The following is a 19,160-nucleotide window of genomic DNA, read 5'->3' on the forward strand; positions in this document are numbered from 1 at the left end:
GCTCTGCTCTCATAATGGGGTCATTCTCTCCTACCCCCCATCATCTATCCCTCCTTGATCTTGTTTTTATTTCTCTATTCACTAACATATTCCGATCTGCTCTCAGAATTGACTCTTCTTTTGCTTGGGAACATTGAAAGATTAAAATTAAGGCAATGGGTAACATCAAAGTCTAATCATAACCAATTGGTTAATTGTGCTGATCACTGCACATAAGTTATCTAAATAAAAGTCTTAAAACCACGCAAGAGAGATGTTACATGCCATTTTATGACTGGAAAAATTGAGATAAGAAAGGCTTAAAACCCTTCCAAAGATCATAGAGCTAGTAAGAAACAGAACTAGGACTTTATGACCTAATCTCAACTATGTCTTCAAGGCCATGTTTATTTTCGTATATCCTGCTGCCTTCTCTGGTCTTTGGAGCAAAAAGCCTGCATTTCTTTAGGGTAATGAAACTTCAGGGAAGCTGAAATTAGGATTCTGGCACTTGCCAGTCTAGAAGAGATAGAAGAGAGGACATTAAGAAGGTAATTTGAGTTCCCTGTGGCTCAATACATCATCTCAACCAACATCCCACTTCTATGGATGCCAGAACATTGATATTTCTGCTGTTATAATGATCTCTAATTCTGTCCACCTATCAGGACAGTGAGTTACAGGAAATGAAAATGATGCAAGATTCAGGCTTTTTTCTTTTTCTGGAGAAAATGAGGGCAGGTGCCTTCTTACAACCAAACATCTAGGCTATCTCTGGGCTATGTTACTTGGGCTCTACTTTATAAAATTTTAAACTGTAACATATTAAAATTTTTTTTTAACATCATGTGGCTTATTTTCTAAAAGAGGAAGAACTAAACAACAGAAGAATCTTCATCTTAATTAAAATAACACCAACTGAATTCCTTGTGTCCCTGTTTCCTTTACATACACCACCTTCAAAAACCTCAATTTCAACCACTTTATTCTAACACAGCCACATCTTTTCTAATTAATATGATTTGATGTTCCCAAGCCAACCATTCCTCACATGCATTGAGAATGCTGATCCTTGTGTCTGCCACATTTTCATTCTCATGCCACTCATATCATCACTTCTCTTTTTACACAGACTAAATTCACTTGTTAAGTCATCTCTTCCTTTATCCCCTCACATGTCTGACATAAAGGCAACTTACTCTTCACACATAGCAAACTGGAGAAAAATCACACAACAATGACCACTGGACTCAAATTAATAATAAAAATATTGAATAGACCTTCCACACTACCATCAAGCCAACATTAGCCTCCCTAGCACACGCTTATTGATGACTTACCTTGCTGTTTATTGACAGCACAGAGGCAGTAAATAGAGAATGTCTTTCCCTTCCAGACACTACAATTCCTGCCTTCCCTGTGCCATTTTATACATGCTTTGCTTTCCTTCATTTTGCAGTGGATAAGGAATCCCTATTCCCAACGTGATCTCCACTATTCTCTGGATCATTATGGAATTCCCATTTGCAATAAATTCATGGCTTCAATCAGCCCCTTTGCTGCTGCATTAGCAATTTCTCCCTGCATTGGCAAATGCTATGGTCTGTTTTCTATCTAAATTTTTTTTTTCTAGCAAAGACATGGAATCAACCTAGGTGCCCATCAATGCTGGATTGGATACAGAAAACGTGGCACATATACACCATGGAATACTGTGCAGCCATAAAAAATAATGAGATCATGTTGTTTGTAGTAACATGGATGCAACTGGAGGCCATTATTCTAAGCAAATTAGTGCAGGAACAGAAAACTAAAGAACTTATGTTCTCACTTATAAGAGGCAGCTAAACATTGGGTACTCATGGATATAAAGATGACAATAATAGACACTGGGGATTACTAGAGGGAGAGGGAGGGAGGGGGACAAGGGTTGAAAAACTAACTGTTGGGTGTTACACTCACTACCTTGGTGATGGGATCAATTGTACCCCAAACCTTAACATCACACAATATACCCTTGTAAGAAACCTGCACATTTACCTCTGAATCTAAAACGAAAGCTGAAATTATAAAAAAAAAATTTTGAAAGACCTAATGGCATCAGACTGGACTAAGGTTGAGGGTATAGAATATAACAAAATCAAAGATGTTAATTGTGTCTAAAGAATTAGTGAAGATGGTTCAGAATTTGAACCTTGATTCCAAGGTCAAGAAATACTGTGCAGAAAGATTTAAGACTCAGAGGAAATAGGGAAGCAGAAAATGAAGTTTTAAAACATTTATTTTATTCCAAGGGAAAGTTTTCTGTTTGATTCTGAGGAACCACAGCATTATCTCCGAGTTCATCCTTCTTGGGGTGTCTACTAACAGCCATATTCAGGCTCTGCTATTTGTGCTGTTCCTGGGAGTTTACTTCCTGGCCCTGATAGAGAATTTGGTAATGCCACTGGTGATCAGAACTGATTCCACCTCTGCATACCCATGCACTTCTTTCTGGGATGTATTTGTTCATTTTTCTGCTGTCACATAATACCAGAGATTGGGTAATTTATGAAGAAAAAAATTTATTTGACTCATGATTGTGGAGGCTGGGAATCCAAGATTGAGGAGTTGCATCTGGTGAGGACCTTCTTGCTGTGTCATATAACATGGTGGAAGGGCAAGCATGCACATGAGACTGAGGGGAGATCATACCAAACTCATCCTTTTAATCAGGAACCCATCTCATGATAACAGCATTAATCTATTCATGAGGGTAGAGCCTAATCATCTCTCTCTCTCTCTCTTTTTTTGAGATGGAGTCTCCCTCTGTTGCCCAGGCTGGAGTGCAGTGGCACAATCTAGGCCCACTGCAACCCCCACCTCCTGGGTTCAAGTGATTATCCTGCCTCAGCCTCCCGAGTAGCTGGGATTACAGACGCCCGCCACCATGCCCAGCTAATTTTTGTATTTTTAGGAGAAATGGGGTTTCACCATGTTGGCCAGGCTGGTCTCAAACTCTTGACCTCAGGTGACCCACCTGTCTCGGCCTCCCAAAGTGCTAGGATTACAGGCATGAGCCACTGTGCCCAGCCACATCTTAAGGACTAATTGCCTCTTAAAGGCTCCACCTCTTAATGGTGATACAATGGCAATTAAATTTCAACATGACTTTTGGAGGGGTAGGTGTTGTTTGAGCCAATATTGACTGACCAAAGAAGCCCACCATCCTCAGAAGGAAGGACATTCCAGTCAGAAGAAAGAGCTAATGCAGAGGCCTTGGCACAGAAGAAACTTGAGTTAATTGGGGACAGAAAGAAGGCTGTATGACTGAAGCTCAGCAAGCGATGGGTAAAAAAGGCTGTCCGCAGTCAGATCCCATAGTAACTTTTAGACCATGATGTCAGGAAGTTGTGTTTGATTCTCAGTGATATAGGAGAGTTTTGAAAGATTACTCTGGCTTCTCTATGGAGCACTAATTATAGAAGGACAAGAGTAGAATCAGGAATGATGATTAGGAGCTATTTCAAGACTCCATGTGACATCTGACGGTATTTTTTTACTAAAATTGATCAGATAAAAAGAGAAGAGAAATTTGGAATATGTTTTGGAAGTACAGTTATAGGGCTTGCTGCTACATTAGATATAGACCAGAAAAGAAAGAGAGGGCTCGAGGTAAGTCTAGATTTTCTCTTGGGCAACTGAGTAGATGATGGTACATCATTTACTGAAGTCAGGATAATCGGGGACATGCACATTAGGAAGGCGAAACTTGAGGATTTGTTTTCTGTTAGTTTGGCTGGTTGGTTGCATTTTGACTAAAATGCCCAAATCTGTATTAGATATCAGAGTGGAATGTCAAGTATCCAGTTGTATATATTATTTTGAAGCTCTAGAAAATGGTCAAATGGTCAGGGCTAATATATGGGGTGTATGTAGTATTCAGAGCTGTAAGACTGGCATAGAACATCTAAGGAAAATGTTTTCCAGAACATCTAAGGAAAACAAATCCTGGAAAGAAGACCTGCAGCATGCCAGCATTTCTAGTTCAAGCTGAGGATGATCCACCAAGAGAAACTGAGGCACAGCAGCCATTGAACAAGGAGGAAAATCATAAAATTTTTGTATCACAAAAGCCAAGAGAAGAGAGTGCTTCAAGAATAGAGAGGTTAGCTGTGTTGAGTGCCATTGAAAATTCAAATAAGAAAACAACAGAAAAGCTACCACTGGATTTTGTAACATTGGATTTAAAAGTAGTTGGCAATATTGACGAGAGAAGTTTCAGCTAGCTAGGATAAGTTGAAAAGAGAATGGTAGGTGAAAAAGTAGAGCGATCAACCGCAGTTAACTTTATTGAGAAGTGTTCCTGTGAAGGAGATTGAGAAAATAAAGAAGTATGTTTAGAGGATGTGAAGTCAAGGGAGCTATTTGTTTTTGGTTTTGTTTTGGTTTTTGTTTGTTTTTAGTACGTGAAAAAATACTGAAGTTTGAGTGTTCATGGATATGGTCACATAGGCAACATAATATCAGGATTTTAGCTAGGATGGAGGCAAACAAACTTTGAATCTCTTCTACAACCACTGATGGGAATGAGTTCTTGATGACATTCAAACGGAGGCTGGATAGACACTTACTGGAGATGCTGAATGGGGCTCATGTATTAGTTGGAGATAGAAATAAAGTGATCCATGTGATCTTTTATGCTCCTTAGACTCCTATGATTCTAGAAGGAAGGCTTAGCTGTTTGCATTTGTGTGAGAGAACGTGGGTGTGAGTATGTGTGCATGCAGGTGTATAGTGAAGATCAGGTCCTGCCAAACCTGAGGAGGCCCCACACTGGTCCCTCGCTAGCAGAAGGGTTAGCAAGCCGTCAGTGCCTCACTCCATGGTCTTTCCCTAGACCACAAAAGTGGCAGGAGTCCCAGGGGCCCAGGTCACTGGATAATACTACTTTCCCCATGAGTATAGATTAATCCCCAGCAACTTAGGGCCCAGATTACTCTCTTTCCTTCTCCAAGGGCCAGCCTGGCGCATGGATACCAAGCAGAAAAAGACTAGAAAAAATGAAGAAAGTCACACAAACTGGCTAGGAGCCATCCTCTGAACCAGGAATGGTAAAGGAGTAATGAGGAGGAAGAAAAAGAGGATAGCCCAAGCCTCTTAGCAGGTACTGACTGAAACCAGAGCCCATGCATGCCAACACACTAGCCTTTATCCAAAACTAAACACATGTTGAATATTGTTTAAATGCACTACCATACAGTTGTCAACTGGTTGGAAAAGAAAACCAGATTTTCCGGAGAACTGCATGAGTTCTTTGAGCACCCCACATCATTTGTTTCTCCAAGTGAGGCAGTAGTCAGGAGCTTATCTCCAGGAAGAACTGGAGTCAACAGTCCTTGTCAGTCCTTCCCATACTGCCACATGTGAGGAATCTTAATAAGCAACTGTTCCAAACTTTTCATTGCACAGCACAGAGAACTGGCTCAGAAAAAGGAAGCAGAAAGCGCCTTGCCAAATTCACAAAAGTAGGTCATGAACAGAGCTGGAATAAGATATTTTAGGAAGTTGAACAGTTTGTCGCTTTATCAATCTGTAATTGTTTGTCCTTTTCCTTCATTTATCAGATTTTGGACAAAAGGCTAAGATTCCTTTGGAATAAATTAGTGGGGGTGAAGTGCCATAGTTGCTAGATGGGGAGCTGGATGGAAGCCAAGGAGGAGCAATCCTGAATTATGGGTAACAGTGAGTTTGGAGTATTCTCATTTTCTCTGGTGGGGGATTTCCTAGCTAAATGCCAAGATCTTTGGCTGAAATTAATTTGAGATGTCATTTAGTTCAAGGTCTCATCCTCAAGCAATACAAAGTAGGTAGAAAGCAGAGACTAATTGTGCAGTTCCATATAATTTTTCAGGATAAAGCAAACTCTATAATCCCCATTCATATTCTTGTCATAAAAAGTGTAAAAAAGTTTTCATTCCTTAAAAGTCAAAACAACATGTGTCTACAAAGATTTACTCAGGGAGACCACAAAGTCTGCAACTAGGGTGTGGGAAGAAGGAGGAAAAGAACATCTTTGATACCACTTTCTTCCCACTCCACGGGAGCGCAGCATGCTTCACTTCAAGACACTCTTCAAAAGCTTTTCTTTTGCCTTCTCTACCAGGGACATTTCAATGCAGAGAAGCCCCAGCCTCCAACCTCCTCAGTGGCCTCAGGACCGCCCTCTTGTTCAGACAAGTTTCCTAGAACACAGATTTGGGGTTGAAGAGTGCTAGACAGAGGGCAGGCAAAAGGCAGAAAAACTAATAGAAAAATCAAACTGTTGAGCCATTTTTATTCTTCAACTGAGCAACCAAGTCTCCTTCTTAAAGAAATGGCTTCTCAGCCAAATTCAATTTTATTAGAGGGTGTAGGGCAAATATAGAATGGTAAAAGAAAGAGGTGCATATTCCTTATTGGAATTAGGCTTAGTTAAATGCCAAATTTGAAGCAAAAAAGTAGAATGTGAATTTATATTACTCCACGCAAAAAGATATTTTTCATTAAAAGTATAAAAAACGTATTTTTTAAAAAAGTAAAATCAGGCTGGGCATGGTGGCTCATGCCTGCAATCCCAGCACTTTGGGAGGCCAAGGCAGGCAGATCACCTGAGGTCAGGAGTTCAAGACTAGCCTGGCCAACACGGTGAGACCTCGTTTCTATTAAAAATACCAAAATTAACCAGGAATGGTGGCATGCACCTGTAATCCCAGTTACTCGGGAGGCTGAGACAGGAGAATCGCTTGAACCCAGGAGGTGGAGGTTGCAGAGCCAAGATTGTGCCATTGCACTCCAGCCTGGGCGACAAGAGCAAAACTCTGTCTCAAAAAAAAAAAAAAGAGTAAAACCAAAAGAATTGTCCACTCTGTTACCACCCTAACAACTCAGCTGTCTCTTTTAAGTTCCATATAAGCTCCTGCAGTGTGCACATTTTTATATAATCAAATGAATTTAAACTAACTGTGTTTTCTGATCTTTTTACTAGATAGCATATCAAGAATATTTTCCGTTTCTGTCTCTCCTCTGTAATTGTTATTTTAATCATTAGAAAATATTCCATTATGTGTTTCTACTAAAATGTAGTAGCCATTCCTCAGTTATTAGACCTTTGAGTTGATCCTAGTGTAACTGTCTTGAAAAAAATACTGAAATATAAATTTTTCACACACAGATTACTTTTCTCTTCTTTTCAATCATTTGCTTAGGATATATTTTCAAAAGAAATTTGAGATTTCATCTTGCCAAAAGTATTGTATCAACATATAATGCTTCCAACAACATGGAAGGACATATCGGTCTCACCAAATCTTGCTAGCACTGGGTATTATGATTTAAAATAGTTTTCATATAAATAGATGTAGACCTGGTGTCACCATCTGGTTTCAATTTACAAGTCTTTGATTATAAGTAGAGTGGAAATTTTTCATTATATTGATAGTATATGCATAGAATTTCAGACTATTTATGTTACCATTTTAGTTTTGTCCCAGAAATTGCAGAAGCTAGAAATCATTGCAGAAGGAGAGAACCTGCAGACAAAGGGGCCACAAATAAGACTTCTGAAGTCATTCAGTGCTAGATGAGAAATCTCATAAGGCAAATATGGTAGAATAATATTGAAAGAGGAAAAGTTAAAAATACTGAGGAGACAAATAAAAGAGTAATAACATTTGTTAGGCAGAAATGGGAAGACTACCTTGTGCCTAGCAGTGTGCTTAGACTAAGCCAAGAAGAATCAACTAAGAACTAGTTAAGCTAGTTCCTATCAGAAATAGGGAGTTCATACACTAATAAGTTGCATTTGTTTTGCAATCAATTATACTCTACTAAAGACATGTTATTATCCCTATTTTTTTTTTTTCAATAATGTAACAGACCCTCTCTGTGGTGAACTAAGTAGTCCAAAGTTTCCAAGCTAATCCAATTAGTGTTGGAACTAGGACAACAGACCAGACTTTATAGTTTAAAATAATTCATTTTTATATAGAATGTCATGTAAACCTCGAAAGATATCTCAGATGAGAAAGTGAAGATTTAAATTTGCCTCTTTGCCCAAAGTCAGATGCCTGACCAGTAGCAGAGCTGAGACTCATGTCAAGGTCCTCTGACTCTATACGGCCCCATCACCATCCATCCAAGAGAGCCACAGCAGCTTCAAACTGGCCCCTTCCTTGGAACAGGGCCATAGGTGTTACAGCATATAAGACATCTTACTCCCAGGACAGCTTGCAGTCTCACAAATGGGGTTGCCTATGAATCATGCATTCATTTATATATTTGTTCTTTTATTTATTCAATAATCAAAATATGTTTGTGGGCCTGGAGTGGTAGCTCACACCTGTAATCCCAGCACTTTGGGAGGACAAGGTGGGCGGATCACCTGAGGTCAGGAGCTCCAGACCAGCCTGGCCAACATGGTGAAACCCCGTCTCTAATAAAAATACAATAATTAGTGGGGCATGGTGGTGGGCACCTGTAATCCCAGCTACTCAGGAGGCTGAGGCAGGAGAATTGCTTAAACTGAGGAGGCGGAGATTGCAGTGAGCCGAGATCATGCCAGTGCACTCCAGCCTGGGCAACAGAGCAAGACTCCATCTCAAAAATATATACATATTTTTATGATCTCCTAAAATGCATTAAAATAGAATAGACTTGTGCAAAATGTAGCTTTGTGATGTTTTTATTCATTTACTCTATAAACCTTTACTAAGTACCTACTAAATGCTAGGCGCCATGCTTACTTCTGAAGATAAAATGATAAAAAATACTGACAGAGTCCCTGCCCTCATGGAACTTACTCAAAACATGGAGGGACATGAAACAAATTCATTTGGTCATTTAGCCATTCAACAAATATTTACTGAGCCCTTTCTACATTCGAGGCACTCTTCTAATAAATGCTAGGGATATAGCAATGATCAAAACAGATGAAGTCTGGATACTTCACTCTCCATGATGTGTTTATTTCATACTGCATGCCTCTATCAAAACATCTCATGTGCCCCATAAATATATACACCTAGATACCCACAAAAATTTTTTAAAAAGGAAAAAAGAAGATGGTCAAATAGGAACAGCTCTGGTCTGAAGCTCCCAGTGAGATCGACGCAGAAGATGGGTGATTTCTGCATTTCCAACTGAGATACCTGGTTCATCTCATTGGGACTGGTTGGACAGTGGGTGCAGCCCATGGAGGGTGAGCTGAAGCAGGGCAGGACATCGCCTCACCTTGGAAGCACAAGGTGTCGAGGGATTTCCCTTTCCTAGCCAAGGGAAGCCGTGACAGACTGTACCTGAAGAAATAGTACAGTCCTGACCAAATACTGTGCTTTCCCCATAGTCTTTGCAACTGGCAGACCAGGAGATTCCCTCCTGTGCTCGGCTGGGTGGGTCCCATGCCCACAGAGACTTGCTCACTCTTAGCGCAACAGATTGAGATCAACCTGCGACACTGCAGCTTGACGGGGGGAGGAGCATCCACCATTGCTGAGGCTTGAGTAGCTCACAGTGTAAACAAAGAGGTCAGGAAGTGCTAACTGGGTGGAGCCCACCACAGCTCAGCAAGGCCTACTGCCTATCTAGATTCCACCTCTGGGGGCAGGGCATATCTGAACAAAAGGCAGCAGACAGCTTCTGCAGACTTAAATGTCCCTATCTGACAGCTCTGAAGAGAGCAGTGGTTTTCTCAGCATGGCGTTCAAGATCCGAAAATGGACAGACTGCCTCCTCAAGTGGGTCCTTGACCCCTGTGTAGCCTGACTGGGAGACACCTCCCAGTAGGGGCCGGCAGACACCTCAAACAGGTGGGTGCCCCTCTGTGATGAAGCTTCTAGAGGAAGGAAGGATCAGGCAGCAATATTTGGTGTTCTGCAGCCTCCGTTGGTGATACCCAGGCAAGTAGAGTCTGCAGTGGACTTCCAGCAAACTCCAACAGACCTGCAGCTGAGGGACCTTACTGTTAGAAGGAAAACCAACAAACAGGAATAGCATCAATGTCAACAAAAAGATCATCCACGCCCAAACCACATCTGTAGGTTACCAACATGTAAGACCAAAGGGAGATAAAACCACAAAGATGGGGAGAAACCAGAGCAGAAAAGCAGGAAATTCCAAAAACCAGAATGCCTCTTCTCCTCCAAAGGATCACAGCTTCTCGCCAGCAACGGAACAAAGCAAGACAGAGAATGACTTTGACAAACTGACAGAAGTAGGCTTCAGAAGGCTGGTAATAAAAAACTTCTCTGAGCTAAAGGAGCGAGCATGTTCTAACCTATCGCAAGGAAGCTAAAAACCTTGAAAAGGACAGGGAGCCAAGATGGCCAAATAGGAACAGCTCTGGTCTACAGCTCCCAGCGTAAGCGATGCAGAAGATGGGTGATTTCTGCATTTCCATCTGAGGTACTGGGTTCATCTCACTGGGGAGTGCCAGACAGTGGGCGCAGGACAGTGGGTGCAGTGCATCATGCATGAGCTGAAGCAGGGCAAGGCATTGCCTCACTCAGGAAGCACAAGGGGTCAGGGAGTTCCCTTTCCTAGTCAAAGAAAGGGGTGACAGACAGCACCTGGAAAATCAGGTCACTCAAACCCTAATACTGCGCTTTTCCAATGGGCTTAAAAAACGGCACACCAGGAGATTATATCCCACACTGGGCTTGGAAGGTCCTACACCCACGGAGTCTCGCTGATTGCTAGCACAGCAGTCTGAGATCAAACTGCAAGGCAGCAGAGATGCTGGGGGAGGGGCACCCGCCATTGCCCAGGCTTGCTTAGGTAAACAAAGCAGCCAGGAAGCTCGAACTGGGTGGAGCCCACCACAGCTCAAGGAGGCCTGCCTGCCTCTATAGGCTCCACCTCTGGGGGCAGGGCACAGACAAACAAAAAGACAGCACTAACCTCTGCAGACTTAAATGTCCCTGTCTGACAGCTTTGAAGAGAGCAGTGGTTCTCCCAGCACGCAGCTTCAGATCTGAGAACGGGCAGACTGCCTCCTCAAGTGGGTCCCTGATCCCTGACCCCCAAGCAGCCTAACAGGGAGGCACCCCCGAGTAGGGGCAGACTGACACCTCACACGGCCCGGTACTCCTCTGAGACAAAACTTCCAGAGGAACGATCGGACAGCAGCATTCACGGTTCACGAAAATCCACTGTTCTGCAGCCAGCACTGCTGGTACCCAGGCAAACAGCGTCTAGAGTGGACCCCTAGCAAACTCCAACAGACCTGCAGCTGAGGGTCCTGTCTGTTAGAAGGAAAACTAACAAACAGAAAGGACATCCACACCAAAAACCCATCTGTACATCACCATCATCAAAGACCAAAAGTAGATAAAACCACAAAAATGGGGATAAAACAGACCAGAAAAACTGGAAACTCTAAAAAGCAGAGCACCTCTCCTCCTCCAAAGGAACACAGCTCCTCACCAGCAATGAAACAAAACTGGACAGAGAATGACTTTGATGAATTGAGAGAAGAAGGCTTCAGATGATCAAACTACTCTGAGCTATAGGAGGAAATTCAAACCAAAGGCAAAGAAGTTAAAAACTTTGAAAAAAATTTAGATGAATGTATAACTAGAATAACAAATACAGAGAAGTGCTTAAAAGAGATGATGGAGCTGAAAGCCAAGGCTTGAGAACTATGTGAAGAATGCAGAAGCCTCAGGAGCTGATGCGATCAACTGGAAGAAAGGGTATCAGTGATGGAAGATGAAATGAATGAAATGAAGTGAGAAGGGAAGTTTAGAGAAAAAAGAATAAAAAGAAACGAACAAAGCCTCCAGGAAATATGGGACTATGTGAAAAGACCAAATCTACGTCTGATTGGTATACCTGAAAGTGACAGGGAGAATGGGACCAAGTTGGAAAACACTCTGCAGGATATTATCCAGGAAAATACCCCAATCTAGCAAGGCAGGCCAACATTCAGATTCAGGAAATACACAGAATGCCACAAAGATACTCCTTGAGAAGAGCAACTCCAAGACACATAATTGTCAGATTCACCAAAGTTGAAATGAAGGAAAAAATGTTAAGGGCAGCCAGAGAGAAAGGTCGGGTTACCCTCAAAGGGAAGCCCATCAGACTAACAGCGGATCTCTCGGCAGAAACTCTACAAGCCAGAAGAGAGTGGGGGCCAATATTCAACATTCTTAAAGAAAAAAAATTTCAACTCAGAATTTCATACCCAGCCAAACTAAGCTTCGTAAGTGAAGGAGAAATAAAATACTTTACAGAGAAGCAAATGCTCAGAGATTGTGTCACCACCAGGCCTGCCCTAAAAGAGCTCCTGAAGGAAGCACTAAACATGGAAAGGAACAACCCATACCAGCCAATGGAAAATCATGCCAAACTGTAAAGACCATCGAGGCTAGGAAGAAACTGCATCAACTAACAAGCAAAATAATCAGCTAACATCATAATGACAGGATCAAATTCACACATAACAATATTAACTTTAAATGTAAATGGACTAAATGCTCCAATTAAAAGACACAGACTGGCAAATTGGATAAAGAGTCAAGACCCATCAGTGTGCTGTATTCAGGAAACCCATCTCATGTGCAGAGACACATAGGCTCAAAATAAAAGGATGGAGAAAGATCTACCAAGCAAATGGAAAACAAAAAAAGGCAGGGGTTGCAATCCTAGTCTCTGATAAAACAGACTTTAAACCAACAAAAATCAAAAGAGACAAAGAAGGCCATTACATAATGGCAAAGGGATCAATTCAACAAGAAGAGCTAACTATCCTAAATATATATGCACCCAACACAGGAGCACCCAGATTCATAAAGCAAGTCCTGAGTGATCTACAAAGAGACTTAGACTCCCACACATTAATAATAGGAGACGTTAACACCCCCCTGTCAACATTAGACAGATCAACGACACAGAAAGTCAACAAGGATACCCAGGAATTGAACTCACCTCTGCACCAAGTGGACCTAATAGACATCTACAGAACTCTCCATCCCAAATCAACAGAATATACATTTTTTTCAGCACCACACCACACCTATTCCAAAATTGACCACATTGTTGGAAGTAAAGCACTCCTCAGCAAGTGTAAAAGCTCAGACATTATAACAAACGGTCTCTCAGACCACAGTGCAATCAAACTAGAACTCAGGATTAAGAAACTCACTCAAAACCGCTCCACTACATGGAAAATGAACAACCTGCTCCTGAATGACTACTGGGTACGTAACGAAATGAAGGCAGAAATAAAGATGTTCTTTGAAGCCAACAAGAACAAAGACACAACATACCAGAATCTCTGGGACACATTCAAAGCAGTGTGTAGAGGGAAACTTATAGCACTAAATGCCCACAAGAGAAAGCAGGAAAGATCCAAAACTGACACCCTAACATCACAATTAAAACAACTAGAAAAGCAAGAGCAAACACATTCAAAAGCTAGCAGAAGGCAAGAAATAACTAAGCTCAGAGAAGAACTGAATGAAATAGAGACACAAAAAACCCTTCAAAAAATCAATGAATCCAGGAGCTGGTTTTTTGAAACGATCAACAAAATTGATAGACCACTAGCAAGACTAATAAAGAAGAAAAGAGAGAAGAATCAAATAGATGTAATAAAAAATGATAAAGAGGATATCACCACTGATCCCACAGAATCACAAACTACCATCAGAGATTACTACAAACACCTCTACGCAAATAAACTATAAAATCTAGAAGAAATGGATAAATTCCTCGACACATCCACCCTCCCAAGACTAAACCAGGAAGAAGTTGAATCTCTGAATAGACCAATAACAGGAGCTGAAATTGTGGCAATAATCAATAGCTTACCAACAAAAAAGAGTCCAGGACCAGATGGATTCACAGCCAAATTCTACCAGAGATACAAGGAGGAACTGGTACCATTCCTTCTGAAACTATTCCAATCAATAGAAAAAGAGGGAATCCTCCCTAACTCATTTTATGAGGCCAGCATCATCCTGATACCAAAGCCGGGCAGAGACACAACCAAAAAAGAATTTTAGACCAATATCCCTGATGAACACTGATGCAAAAATCCTCAATAAATTACTGGCAAACAGAATCCAGCAGCACATCAAAAAGCTTATCCACCATGATCAAGTGGGCTTCATCCCTGGGATGCAAGGCTGGTTCAATATACACAAATCAATAAATGTAATCCAGCATATAAACAGAACCAAAGACAAAAACCACATGATTATCTCAATAGATGCAGAAAAAGCCTTTGACAAAATTCAACAACCCTTCATGCTAAAAACTCTCAATAAATTAGGTATTGATGGGACGTATCTCAAAATAATAAGAGCTATCTATGACAAACCCACAGCCAATATCATACTGAATGGGCAAAGACTGGAAGCATTCCCTTTGAAAACTGGCACAAGACAGGGATGCCCTCTCTCACCACTCCTATTCAACATAGTGTTGGAAGTTCTGGCCAGGGCAATTAGGCAGGAGAAGGAAATAAAGGTCATTCAATTAGGAAAAGAGGAAGTCAAATTGTCCCTGTTTGCAGATGACAGGATTGTATATCTAGAAAACCCCATTGTCTCAGCCCAAAATCTCCTTAAGCTGATAAGCAACTTCAGCAAAGTCTCAGGATACAAAATCAATGTACAAAAATCACAAGCATTCTTATACACCAATAACAGACCAGCAGAGAGCCAAATCATGAGTGAACTCCCATTCACAATTGCTTCAAAGAGAATAAAATACCTAGGAATCCACCTTACAAGACGTGAAGGACCTCTTCAAGGAGAACTACAAACCACTGCTCAATGAAATAAAAGAGGATACAAACAAATGGAAGAACATTCCATGCTCATGGGTAGGAAGAATCAATATCGTGAAAATGGCCATACTGCCTAAGGTAATTTATAGATTCAATGCCATCCCCATCAAGCTACCAATGACTTTCTTCACAGAATTGGAAAAAACTACTTTAAAGTGCATATGAAACCAAAAAAGAGCCCGCATCGCCAAGTCAATCCTAAGCCAAAAGAACAAAGCTGGAGGCATCACACTACCTGACTTCAAACTATACTACAAGGCTAAAGTAAACAAAACAGCATGGTACTGGTACCAAAACAGAGATATAGATCAATGGAATAGAACAGAGCCCTCAGAAATAACACCGTATATCTACATCTATCTGATCTTTGACAAACCTGAGAAAAACAAGCAATGGGGAAAGGATTCCCTATTTAATAAATGGTGCTGGGAAAACTGACTAGCCATATGTAGAAAGCTGAAACTGGATCCCTTCCTTACACCTTATACAAAAATCAATTCAAGATGTATTAAAGACTTAAATGTTAGACCTAAAACCATAAAAACCCTAGAAGAAAACCTAGGCATTACCATTCAGGACATAGGCATGGGCAAGGACTTCATGTCTAAAACACCAAAAGCAATGGCAACCAAAGCCAAAATTGACAAATGGGATCTAATTAAACTAAAGAGCTTCTGCACAGCAAAAGAAACTACCATCAGAGTGAACAGGCAACCCACAAAATGGGAGAAAATTTTCGCAACCTACTCATCTGACAAAGGGCTAATATCAGGATCTACAATGAACTCAAACAAATTTACAAGAAAAAAACAAACAACCCCATCAAAAAGTGGGTGAAGGACATGAACAGACACTTCTCAAAAGAAGACATTTATGCAGCCAAAGAACACATGAAAAAATGCTCGCCCTCACTGGCCATCAGAGAAACGCCAATCAAAACCACAATGAGATACCATCTCACACCAGTTAGAATGGCAATCATTAAAAAGTCAGGAAACAACAGGTGCTGGAGAGGATGTGGAGAAATAGGAACACTTTTACACTGCTGGTGGGACTGTAAAGTAGTTCAACCATTGTGGAAGTCAGTGTGGCGATTCCTCAGGGATCTAGAACTAGAAATACCATTTGACCCAGCCATCCCATTACTGGGTATATACCCAAAGGACTATAAATCATGCTGCTATAAAGACACATGCACACGTATGTTTATTGCGGCTCTATTCACAATAGCAAAGACTTGGAACCAACCCAAATATCCAACAATGATAGACTGGGTTAAGAAAATGTGGCACATATACACCATGGAATACTATGCAGCCATAAAAAATGATGAGTTCATGTCCTTTGTAGGGACATGGATGAAATTGGAAATCATCATTCTCAGTAAACTATTGTAAGAACAAAAAACCAAACACCGCATATTCTCACTCATAGGTGGGAATTGAACAATGAGAACACATGGACACAGGAAGGGGAACATCACACTCTGGGGACTGTTGTGGGGTGGGGGGAGGGGGGAGGGATAGCTTTAGGAGATATACCTAATGCTAAATGACGAGTTAATGGGTGCAGCACACCAGCATGGCACATGTATACATATGTAACCTGCACATTGTGCACATGTGCCCTAAAACTTAAAGTATAATGTTAATAAAATAAAATAAAAAACCTTGAAAAAAGGTTAGATGAATGGCTAACTGGAATAAACAGTGTAGAGAAGACTTTAAGTGACCTGATGGAGCTGAAAACCACAGCATGGGAACTTAGTGATGCATGCACAAGCTTCAGTAGCCAATGTGATCAAGTGGAAGAAAGGATATCAATGATTGAAGATCAAATTAATGAAATAAAGCAAGAAGACAAAATTAGAGAAAAAAGAGTCAAAAGAAACAAACAAAGCCTCCAAGAAATATGGGATTATGTGAAAAGACCAAATCTATGTTTCACTGGTGTACCGGAAAGTGATGGGGAGAATGGAACCAAGTTAGAAACACTCTTCCAGATATTATCCAAGAGAACTTCCCTAACCTAGCAAGGCAGGCCAACATTCAAATTCAGAATACGGAGAACACCACAAAGATACTCCTCAAGAAGAGCAACCCCAAGACACATAATTATCAGATTCACCAAGGTTAAAATGAAGGAAAAAATGTTAAGGGCAGCCAGAGAGAAAGGTCGGTTACCCACAAAGGGAAGCCCATCAGGCTAATGGCAGATCTCTCAGCAGAAACCCGACAAGCCAGAATAGAGTGGGGGCCAATATTCAACATTATTAAAGCAAAGAATTTTCAACCCAAAATCTCATATCCAGCCAAACTAAGCTTCATAAGTGAAGGAGAAATACAATACTTTACAGACAAGCAAATGCTGAGAGATTTTGTTACCACCAGGCCTGCCTTACAAGAGCTCCTGAAGGAAGCACTAAAAATGGAAAGGAACAACCGGTAGCAGCCACTGCAAAAACATGCCAAATTGTAAAGACTGTCGATGCTAGGAAGAAACTGCATCAACTAGCAGGCAAAATAACCAGCTAACATCATAATGACAGGATCAAAATCAAACATAACCATATTAACCTTAAATGTAAATGGGCTGAATGCCCCAATTAAAAGACACAGACTGGCAAATTAAAGAGTCAAGACCCATCGATGTGCTGTATCTCACGTGCAAAGACGCACATAGGCTCAAAATAAAGGGATGGAGGAAGATCTAGCAAGCAAATGGAAAGAAAAAAAAAGCAGGGCTTGCAATCCTAGTCTCTGATGAAACAGACTTTAAGCCAACAAAGATCGAAAAAGACAAAGAAGACCACTACGTAATGGTAAAAGGATCAATTCAATAAAAAGACCTATTCTAAATATAAATGCACCCAATACAGGAGCACCCAGATTCATAAAGCAAGTCCTTAGAGACCTACAAAGAGACTTAGACTTCCACACAATAATAATGGGAGACTTTAACACCCCACTGTAAATATTAGACAGATCAATGAGACAGAAGGTTAACAAGGATATCCAGGGCTTGAACTCAGCTCTGGACCAAGCAGAACTAATAGACATCTACTGAACTCTACACCCCAAATCAACAGAATATACTTTCTTCTCAGCACCATGTCGTACTTTTTCTAAAACTGACCACATAATTGGAAGTATAACACTCCTCAGCAAAAGTAAAAGAACAGAAATCATAATCATAACAAACTGTCTCTCAGACCACAGTGCAATCAAATTAGAACTCAGGATTAAGAAACTCACTCAAAACCACACAACTACATGGAAACTGAACAACCTGCTGCTGAATGACTACTGGGTAAATAATGAAATGAAGGCAGACATAAAGATGTTCTTTGAAACCAGTGAGAACAAAGACACAACGTACCAGAATCTCTGGGACAAATTTAAAGCAGTGTGTAGAGGGAAATTTATAGCACCAAATTCCCACAAGAGAAAGCAGGAAAGATCTAAAATCGACACCCTAACATCACAATTAAGAGAACTAGACAAGCAAGAGCAAACAAATTCAAAAGCTAGCAGAAGGCAAGAAATAACTAAGATCAGGGTAGAACTGAAGGAGATAGAGACACAAAAAACCCTTCAAAAAAATCAATGAATCCAGGAGAGCTGTTTTTTTGAAAAGATCAACAAAATAGATAGATTGCTAGCAAGACTAATAAAGAAGAAAAGAGAGAAGAATCAAATAGACACAATAAAAAATGATGAAGGGGATATCACCACTGATTCCACAGAAATACAAACTACCACCAGATAATACTATAAGCACCTCTGTGCAAATAATCTAGAAAATCTAGAAGAAATTGATAAATTCCTGGACACATGCACCCTCCCAAGACTAAATCAGGAAGAAGTTGAATCTCTGAATAGACCAATAACAGGTTCTGAAATTGAGGCAATAATTAAGAGCCTACAACCAAAAAAAGTCCAGGACCAGACGAATTCACAGCTAATCTCTACCAGAGGTACAAAGAAGAGCTGGTACCATTCCTTCTGAAACTATTCCAATCAATAGAAAAAGAGGGAATCCTCCCTAACTCATTTTATGAGGCCAGCATCATCCTGATACCAAAGCCTGGCAGAGACACAATAAAAAAAGAGAATTTTAGGCCAATATCCCTGATGAACATCGATGCGAAAATCCTCAATAAAATACTAGCAAACCAAATCCAGCAGCACATCAAAAAGCTTAATCACCACGACCAAGTTGGCTTCATCCCTGAGATGCAAGACTGGTTCAACATACGCAAATCAATAAACGTAATCCATCACATAAACAGAACCAATAACAAAAACCACATGGTTATCTCAAAAGATGCAGAAAAGGCCTTTGACAAAATTCAACAGCCATTCATGCT

General features: G+C 40.8%; 1 protein-coding gene and 1 pseudogene across 1 annotated transcript in view; one reads left to right on the plus strand and one right to left on the minus strand.

Annotated features, from left to right (window-relative positions):
* LOC117975443 (testis-specific H1 histone) overlaps nucleotides 1-19,160 on the minus strand; it is a 183,861-nt gene that overhangs the window by 57,233 nt on the left and 107,468 nt on the right. The window lies entirely within an intron of this gene.
* LOC134728459 (olfactory receptor 8S1-like) overlaps nucleotides 4,743-19,160 on the plus strand; it is a 45,591-nt pseudogene continuing 31,173 nt past the window's right edge.

The sequence above is a fragment of the Pan paniscus genome, chromosome 10, assembly GCF_029289425.2.
Source record: "Pan paniscus chromosome 10, NHGRI_mPanPan1-v2.0_pri, whole genome shotgun sequence".
Taxonomy (NCBI): Eukaryota; Metazoa; Chordata; class Mammalia; order Primates; family Hominidae; genus Pan; species Pan paniscus.